Source organism: Chiloscyllium plagiosum, unplaced genomic scaffold (genome assembly GCF_037043375.1).
Source record: "Chiloscyllium plagiosum isolate Xiang-an unplaced genomic scaffold, Cpla_swu_hap1 HiC_scaffold_39, whole genome shotgun sequence".
Classification (NCBI taxonomy): Eukaryota; Metazoa; Chordata; class Chondrichthyes; order Orectolobiformes; family Hemiscylliidae; genus Chiloscyllium; species Chiloscyllium plagiosum.
Genome location: NW_028270177.1, coordinates 39640928 through 39653063, shown reverse-complemented (window position 1 = coordinate 39653063; position 12136 = coordinate 39640928).

Sequence of the window (12136 nt, the reverse complement as noted above, 5' to 3'; positions counted from 1 at the left end):
CCACGCAGACCCGTTCCCAACACACACGCCCACGCAGACAAGTCACCAACACACACGCCCACGCAGACGTACCCCCACCACGCACGCCCAAGCAGAAATATCCCCAACACCCACGCCCATGCAGACACATCCCCAACACACACGCACACGCAGACACATCCCCAACACGCACACACCCACGCAGACACGTCCCCAACACACACGCCCACGCAGACGTGCTCCCAGCACACATGTCCAAGCAGACATGTCCCCAACACACACGCCCACACAGACGCATCCACAACTCACACACCCACGCAGACACGTCCCCAACACACACGACCATGCAGACATGTCCCCAACACACACGCCCACACAGACGTGTCCACAACACACACCACCAAGGAAACAAGACCCCAACACACACGCCCACGCAGACGCATCCCCAACACACACGTCCACACAGACGCGTCCCCAACACACACACCCAAGCAGACATGTCCCCAACACACACGCCCAGGCAGACACGTCCACAACTCACACACCCTCGCAGACATGTCCAAAACGCACACGCCCATGCAGACACTTGCCCAACACGCACACCCACGCAGACACGTCCCCAATGCACATGCCCACGCAGACACGCCCCCAACGCACACACGCATGCAGAAACAACCCCAACACACACGCCCACGAAGACACGTCCCAACACACACACCCACGCAGACATGTACCCAACACACACCCCGACGCAGACATGATCCCAACACACACACCCACGTAGACACGTCCCCAACGCACACCCCCATGCAGACACGACCCCAACACACACACCCACGCAGACATGTCCCCAACGCACACGCACACGAAGACACGTCCCCAATGCACATGCCCACACAGACGCGTCCCAACACACACACCCACGCAGACACGCCCCCAACGCACACACGCATGCAGAAACAACCCCAACACACACGCCCACGAAGACACGTCCCAACACACACACCCACGCAGACATGTACCCAACACACACCCCGACGCAGACATGATCCCAACACACACACCCACGTAGACACGTCCCCAACGCACACGCCCATGCAGACACGACCCCAACACACACACCCACGCAGACATGTCCCCAACGCACACACACACGAAGACACGCCCCCAACGCACATGCCCACGAAGACACGTCCCAATACACACACCCACGCAGACACGTCCCCAACGCACACGCCCACACAGACATGTACCCAACACACACGCCGACGCAGACACGATCCCAACACACACCCACGTAGACACGTCCCCAACGCACACGCCCATGCAGACACGACCCCAACACACACACCCACGCAGACATGTCCCCAACGCACACGCACACGAAGACATGTCCCCAACACACACACCCACGCAGACACGTCCCCAACGCACACGCCCACGCAGACATGTACCCAACAAACACGCCCACACGTCCACAACGCACACGCCCACGCAGACACGTCCCCAACATGCACACCCACGCAGACACGTCCACAACTCACACACCCTCGCAGACATGTCCAAAACGCACACACCCATGCAGACACTTGCCCAACACGCACACCCACGCAGACACGTCCCCAATGCACATGCCCACGCAGACACGCCCCCAACGCACACACGCATGCAGAAACAACCCCAACACACACGCCCACGAAGACACGTCCCAACACACACACCCACGCAGACATGTACCCAACACACACCCCGACGCAGACATGATCCCAACACACACACCCACGTAGACACGTCCCCAACGCACACGCCCATGCAGACACAACCCCAACACACACACCCACGCAGACATGTCCCCAACGCACACGCACACGAAGACACGTCCCCAATGCACATGCCCACACAGACGCGTCCCAACACACACACCCACGCAGACACGCCCCCAACGCACACACGCATGCAGAAACAACCCCAACACACACGCCCACGAAGACACGTCCCAACACACACACCCACGCAGACATGTACCCAACACACACCCCGACGCAGACATGATCCCAACACACACACCCACGTAGACACGTCCCCAACGCACACGCCCATGCAGACACGACCCCAACACACACACCCACGCAGACATGTCCCCAACGCACACACACACGAAGACACGCCCCCAACGCACATGCCCACGAAGACACGTCCCAATACACACACCCACGCAGACACGTCCCCAACGCACACGCCCACACAGACATGTACCCAACACACACGCCGACGCAGACACGATCCCAACACACACCCACGTAGACACGTCCCCAACGCACACGCCCATGCAGACACGACCCCAACACACACACCCACGCAGACATGTCCAAAACGCACACGCACACGAAGACATGTCCCCAACACACACACCCACGCAGACACGTCCCCAACGCACACGCCCACGCAGACATGTACCCAACAAACACGCCCACACGTCCACAACGCACACGCCCACGCAGACACGTCCCCAACATGCACACCCACGCAGACACGTCCACAACGCACACGCCCACAAAGACACGTCCCCAACACACACACCCACGCAGACACGTCCCCAACGCACACGCCCACGCAGACATGACCACAACACACATGTCCACGCAGACGTGTACCCAACACACACACCCACGCAGACACGTCCCCAACGCCCACGCCCACGCAGACACGTCCCCAACGCATACGCCCACGCAGACGTTTACCCAACACACACGCCCACGCAGACCCATCCCCAACACACACGCCAACACAAACACATCCCCCACACACACACCCACGCAGACACGTTCCCAACACGCACGCCCACGCAGACGTACCCCTAACACACATGCCCATGCAGACGCGTCCACAACGCACACGCCCAGGAAGACACGTTCCAAACACACACGCCCACGAAGACACGTCCCCAACACACACACCCACACAGACACGTCCCCAACGCACACGCCCACGCAGACACGTCCCCAACACACACGCCCACGCAGACACATCCCCAACATGTATGCGCAAGCAGACCCGTCCCCAACACACAGGCCCACACAGACACATCCCCAACACACACGCCCACGCAGACATGTCGCCAGCACACACGCCCACACAGACAAGTCCCCAAGACACACGCCCACGCAGACCCGTTCCCAACACACACGCCCAAACAGAAACATCCCCAACACACACGCCCACGCAGACAAGACCCCAACACACACGCCCACGCAGACGCATCCCCAATGCACACGTCCACACAGACGCGTCCCCAACACACACACCCAAGCAGGCATGTGCCCAAAACACACGCACAGGCAGACGCGTCCACAACTCACACACCCACGCAGACACGCCCCCAACGCACACACGCATGCAGAAACAACCCCAACACACACGCCCACGAAGACACGTCCCAACACACACACCCACACAGATATGTACCCAACACACACCCCGACGCAGACATGATCCCAACACACACACCCACGTAGACACATCCCCAACGCACACGCCCATGCAGACACGACCCCAACACACACACCCACGCAGACATGTCCCCAACGCACACACACACGAAGACACGTCCCCAACGCACATGCCCACGAAGACACGTCCCAACACACACACCCACGCAGACACGTCCCCAACGCACACGCCCACGCAGACATGTACCCAACACACACGCCGACACAGACACGATCCCAACACACACACCCACGTAGACACGTCCCCAACGCACACGCCCATGCAGACACGACCCCAACACACACACCCACGCAGACATGTCCCCAACGCACACGCACACGAAGACACGTCCCCAACACACACACCCACGCAGACACGTCCACAACGCACACGCCCACGCAGACATGTACCCAACAAACACGCCCACGCAGACACGTCCACAATGCACACGCCCACGCAGACACGTCCCCAACATGCACACCCACGCAGACACGTCCACAACGCACACGCCCACAAAGACACGTCCCCAACACACACACCCACGCAGACACGTCCCCAACGCACACGCCCACGCAGACATGACCACAACACACATGCCCACGCAGACGTGTACCCAACACACACACCCACGCAGACACGTCCCCAACGCCCACGCCCACGCAGACACGTCCCAAACGCATAAGCCCACGCAGACGTTTACCCAACACACACGCCCACGCAGACCCATCCCCAACACACACGCCAACACAAACACATCCCCCACACACACACCCACGCAGACAAGTTCCCAACACGCACGCCCACGCAGACGTACCCCTAACACACATGCCCATGCAGACGCGTCCACAACGCACACGCCCAGGAAGACACGTTCCAAACACACACGCCCACAAAGACACGTCCCCAAGACACACGCCCACGCAGACAAGTCCCCAAGACACATGCCCACGCAGACGCATCCCCAACACACACGCCCACACAGATGCGTCCCCAACACACACGCCCACGCAGACACATCCCCAACATGTATGCGCAAGCAGACCCGTCCCCAACACACAGGCCCACACAGACACATCCCCAACACACACGCCCACGCAGACATGTCGCCAGCACACACGCCCACACAGACAAGTCCCCAAGACACACGCCCACGCAGACCCGTTCCCAACACACACGCCCAAACAGAAACATCCCCAACACACACGCCCACGCAGACAAGTCACCAACACACACGCCCACGCAGACGTACCCCCACCACGCACGCCCAAGCAGAAATATCCCCAACACCCACGCCCATGCAGACACATCCCCAACACACACGCACACGCAGACACATCCCCAACACGCACACACCCACGCAGACGCGTCCCCAACACACACACCCAAGCAGACATGTCCCCAAACCACACGCCCAGGCAGACGCGTCCACAACTCACACACCCACGCAGACACGCCCCCAACGCACACACGCATGCAGAAACAACCCCAACACACACGCCCACGAAGACACGTCCCAACACACACACCCACGCAGACATGTACCCAACACACACGCACACGAAGACACGTCCCCAACACACACACCCACGCAGACACGTCCCCAACGCACACGCCCACGCAGACATGTACCCAACAAACACGCCCACGCAGACACGTCCACAACGCACACGCCCACGCAGACTAGTCCCCAACATGCACACCCACGCAGACACGTCCACAACGCACACGCCCACAAAGACACGTCCCCAACACACACACCCATGCAGACACGTCCCCAACGCACACGCCCACGCAGACATGACCACAACACACATGCCCACGCAGACGTGTACCCAACACACACACGTCCCCAAAGCCCACGCAGACACGTCCCCAACGCATACGCCCACGCAGACGTTTACCCAACACACACGCCCACGCAGACCCATCCCCAACACACACGCCAACACAAACACATCCCCCACACACACGCCCACGCAGACAAGTTCCCAACACGCACGCCCACGCAGACGTACCCCTAACACACATGCCCATGCTGACGCGTCCACAACGCACACGCCCAGGAAGACACGTTCCAAACACACACGCCCACGAAGACACGTCCCCAACACACACACCCACACAGACACGTCCCCAACGCACACGCCCACGCAGACACGTCCCCAACACACACGCCCACGCAGACACATCCCCAACATGTATGCGCAAGCAGACCCGTCCCCAACACACAGGCCCACACAGACACATCCCCAACACACACGCCCACGCAGACATGTCGCCAGCACACACGCCCACACAGACAAGTCCCCAAGACACACGCCCACGCAGACCCGTTCCCAACACACACGCCCACACAGAAACATCCCCAACACACACGCCCACGCAGACAAGTCACCAACACACACGCCCACGCAGACGTACCCCCACCACGCACGCCCAAGCAGAAATATCCCCAACACCCACGCCCATGCAGACACATCCCCAACACACACGCACACGCAGACACATCCCCAACACGCACACACCCACGCAGACGCGTCCCCAACACACACACCCAAGCAGACATGTCCCCAAAACACACGCCCAGGCAGACGCGTCCACAACTCACACACCCACGCAGACACGCCCCCAACGCACACACGCATGCAGAAACAACCCCAACACACACGCCCACGAAGACACGTCCCAACACACACACCCACGCAGACATGTACCCAACACACACCCCGACGCAGACATGATCCCAACACACACACCCACGTAGACACGTCCCCAACGCACACGCCCATGCAGACACGACCCCAACACACACACCCACGCAGACATGTCCCCAACGCACACACACACGAAGACACGTCCCCAACGCACATGCCCACGAAGACACGTCCCAACACACACACCCACGCAGACACGTCCCCAACGCACACGCCCACGCAGACATGTACCCAACACACACGCCGACGCAGACACGATCCCAACACACACACCCACGTAGACACGTCCCCAACGCACACGCCCATGCAGACACGACCCCAACACACACACCCACGCAGACATGTCCCCAACGCACACGCACACGAAGACACGTCCCCAACACACACACCCACGCAGACACGTCCACAACGCACACGCCCACGCAGACATGTACCCAACAAACACGCCCACGCAGACACGTCCACAATGCACACGCCCACGCAGACACGTCCCCAACATGCACACCCACGCAGACACGTCCACAACGCACACGCCCACAAAGACACGTCCCCAACACACACACCCACGCAGACACGTCCCCAACGCACACGCCCACGCAGACTTGACCACAACACACATGCCCCCGCAGACGTGTACCCAACACACACACCCACGCAGACACGTCCCCAACGCCCACGCCCACGCAGACACGTCCCAAACGCATAAGCCCACGCAGACGTTTACCCAACACACACGCCCACGCAGACCCATCCCCAACACACACGCCAACACAAACACATCCCCCACACACACACATCCACGCAGACAAGTTCCCAACACGCACGCCCACGCAGACGTACTCCTAACTCACATGCCCATGCAGACGCGTCCACAACGCACACGCCCAGGAAGACACGTTCCAAACACACACGCCCACAAAGACACGTCCCCAAGACACACGCCCACGCAGACAAGTCCCCAAGACACACGCCCACGCAGACGCATCCCCAACACACACGCCCACACAGATGCGTCCCCAACACACACGCCCACGCAGACACATCCCCAACATGTATGCGCAAGCAGACCCGTCCCCAACACACAGGCCCACACAGACACATCCCCAACACACACGCCCACGCAGACATGTCGCCAGCACACACGCCCACACAGACAAGTCCCCAAGACACACGCCCACGCAGACCCGTTCCCAACACAAACGCCCACACAGAAACATCCCCAACACACACGCCCACGCAGACAAGTCACCAACACACACGCCCACGCAGACGTACCCCCACCACACACGCCCAAGCAGAAATATCCCCAACACCCACGCCCATGCAGACACATCCCCAACACACACGCACACGCAGACACATCCCCAACACGCACACACCCACGCAGACGCGTCCCCAACACACACACCCAAGCAGACATGTCCCCAAACCACACGCCCAGGCAGACGCGTCCACAACTCACACACCCACGCAGACACGCCCCCAACGCACACACGCATGCAGAAACAACCCCAACACACACGCCCACGAAGACACGTCCCAACACACACACCCACGCAGACATGTACCCAACACACACGCACACGAAGACACGTCCCCAACACACACACCCACGCAGACACGTCCCCAACGCACACGCCCACGCAGACATGTACCCAACAAACACGCCCACGCAGACACGTCCACAACGCACACGCCCACGCAGACTAGTCCCCAACATGCACACCCACGCAGACACGTCCACAACGCACACGCCCACAAAGACACGTCCCCAACACACACACCCATGCAGACACGTCCCCAACGCACACGCCCACGCAGACATGACCACAACACACATGCCCACGCAGACGTGTACCCAACACACACACGTCCCCAAAGCCCACGCCCACGCAGACACGTCCCCAACGCATACGCCCACGCAGACGTTTACCCAACACACACGCCCACGCAGACCCATCCCCAACACACACGCCAACACAAACACATCCCCCACACACAAGCCCACGCAGACAAGTTCCCAACACGCACGCCCACGCAGACGTACCCCTAACACACATGCCCATGCAGATGCGTCCACAACGCACACGCCCAGGAAGACACGTTCCAAACACACACGCCCACGAAGACACGTCCCCAACACACACACCCACACAGACACGTCCCCAACGCACACGCCCACGCAGACACGTCCCCAACACACACGCCCACGCAGACACATCCCCAACATGTATGCGCAAGCAGACCCGTCCCCAACACACAGGCCCACACAGAAACATCCCCAACACACACGCCCACGCAGACATGTCGCCAGCACACACGCCCACACAGACAAGTCCCCAAGACACACGCCCACGCAGACCCGTTCCCAACACACACGCCCACACAGAAACATCCCCAACACACACTCCCACGCAGACAAGTCACCAACACACACGCCCACGCAGACGTACCCCCACCACGCACGTCCAAGCAGAAATATCCCCAACACCCACGCCCATGCAGACACATCCCCAACACACACGCACACGCAGACACATCGCCAACACGCACACACCCACGCAGACACGTCCCCAACACACACGCCCACGCAGACGTGCTCCCAGCACACATGTCCACGCAGACATGTCCCCAACACACACGCCCACACAGACGCGTCCACAACTCTCACACCCACGCAGACACGTCCCCAACACACACGACCATGCAGACATGTCCCCAACACACACGCCCACACAGACGTGTCCACAACACACACCACCAAGGAAACAAGACCCCAACACACACGCCCACGCAGACGCATCCCCAATGCACACGTCCACACAGACGCGTCCCCAACACACACACCCAAGCAGACATGTCCCCAACACACACGCCCAGGCAGACGCGTCCACAACTCACACACCCACGCAGACACGCCCCCAACGCCACACGCATGCAGAAACAACCCCAACACACACGCCCACGAAGACACGTCCCAACACACACACCCACGCAGACATGTACCCAACACACACCCCGACGCAGACATGATCCCAACACACACACCCACGTAGACACGTCCCCAACGCACACGCCCACACGTCCCCAACACACACGCCCACGCAGACACATCCCCAACATGTATGCGCAAGCAGACTTGTCCCCAACACACAGGCCCACACAGACACATCCCCAACACACACGCCCACGCAGACATGTCGCCAGCACACACGCCCACACAGACAAGTCCCCAAGACACACGCCCACGCAGACCCGTTCCCAACACACACGCCCACACAGAAACATCCCCAACACACACGCCCACGCAGACAAGTCACCAACACACACGCCCACGCAGACGTACCCCCACCACGCACGCCCAAGCAGAAATATCCCCAACATCCACGCCCATGCAGACACATCCCCAACACACACGCACACGCAGACACATCCCCAAAACGCACACACCCACGCAGACGCGTCCCCAACACACACACCCAAGCAGACATGTCCCCAAAACACACGCCCAGGCAGACGCGTCCACAACTCACACACCCACGCAGACACGCCCCCAACGCACACACGCATGCAGAAACAACCCCAACACACACGCCCACGAAGACACGTCCCAACACACACACCCACGCAGACATGTACCCAACACACACCCCGACGCAGACATGATCCCAACACACACACCCACGTAGACACGTCCCCAACGCACACGCCCATGCAGACACGACCCCAACACACACACCCACGCAGACATGTCCCCAACGCACACACACACGAAGACACGTCCCCAACGCACATGCCCACGAAGACACGTCCCAACACACACCCACGCAGACACGTCCCCAACGCACACGCCCACACAGACATGTACCCAACACACACGCCGACGCAGACACGATCCCAAGACACACACCCACGTAGACACGTCCCCAACGCACACGCCCATGCAGACACGACCCCAACACACACCCACGCAGACATGTCCCCAACGCACACGCACACGAAGACACGTCCCCAACACACACACCCACGCAGACACGTCCCCAACGCACACGCCCACGCAGACATGTACCCAACAAACACGCCCACGCAGACACGTCCACAACGCACACGCCCACGCAGACACGTCCCCAACATGCACACCCACGCAGACACGTCCACAACGCACACGCCCACAAAGACACGTCCCCAACACACACACCCACGCAGACACGTCCCCAACGCACACGCCCACGCAGACATGACCACAACACACATGCCCACGCAGACGTGTACCCAACACACACACCCACGCAGACACGTCCCCAACGCCCACGCCCACGCAGACACGTCCCCAACGCATAAGACAACGCAGACGTTTACCCAACACACACGCCCACGCAGACCCATCCCCAACACACACGCCAACACAAACACATCCCCCACACACATGCCCACGCAGACAAGTTCCCAACACGCACGCCCACGCAGACGTACCCCTAACACACATGCCCATGCAGATGCGTCCACAACGCACACGCCCAGGAAGACACGTTCCAAACACACATGCCCACGAAGACACGTCCCCAACACACACACCCACACAGACACGTCCCCAACGCACACGCCCACGCAGACACGTCCCCAACACACACGCCCACGCAGACACATCCCCAACATGTATGCACAAGCAGACCCGTCCCCAACACACAGGCCCACACAGACACATCCCCAACACACACGCCCACGCAGACATGTCGCCAGCACACATGCCCACACAGACAAGTCCCCAAGACACACGCACACGCAGACCCGTTCCCAACACACACGCCCACACAGAAACATCCCCAACACACACTCCCACGCAGACAAGTCACCAACACACACGCCCACGCAGACGTACCCCCACCACGCACGTCCAAGCAGAAATATCCCCAACACCCACGCCCATGCAGACACATCCCCAACACACACGCACACGCAGACACATCCCCAACACGCACACACCCACGCAGACACGTCCCCAACACACACGCCCACGCAGACGTGCTCCCAGCACACATGTCCACGCAGACATGTCCCCAACACACACGCCCACACAGACGCGTCCACAACTCACACACCCACGCAGACACGTCCCCAACACACACGACCATGCAGACATGTCCCCAACACACACGCCCACACAGACGTGTCCACAACACACACCACCAAGGAAACAAGACCCCAACACACACGCCCACGCAGACGCATCCCCAATGCACACGTCCACACAGACGCGTCCCCAACACACACACCCAAGCAGACATGTCCCCAACACACACGCCCAGGCAGACGCGTCCACAACTCACACACCCACGCAGACACGCCCCCAACGCCACACGCATGCAGAAACAACCCCAACACACAAGCCCACGAAGACACGTCCCAACACACACACCCACGCAGACATGTACCCAACACACACCCCGACGCAGACATGATCCCAACACACACACCCACGTAGACACGTCCCCAACGCACACGCCCATGCAGACACGACCCCAACACACACACCCACGCAGACATGTCCCCAACGCACACGCACACGAAGACACGTCCCCAACGCACATGCCCACGAAGACACGTCCCAACACACACACCCACGCAGACACGTCCCCAACGCACACGCCCACGCAGACATGTACCCAACACACACGCCGACGCAGACACGATCCCAACACACACACCCACATAGACACGTCCCCAACACACACGCCCATGCAGACACGACCCCAACACACACACCCACGCAGACATGTCCCCAACGCACACGCACACGAAGACACGTCCCCAACACACACACCCACGCAGACACGTCCCCAACGCACACGCCCACGCAGACATGTACCCAACAAACACGCCCACGCAGACACGTCCAAAACGCACACGCCCACGCAGACACGTCCCCAACATGCACACCCACGCAGACACGTCCA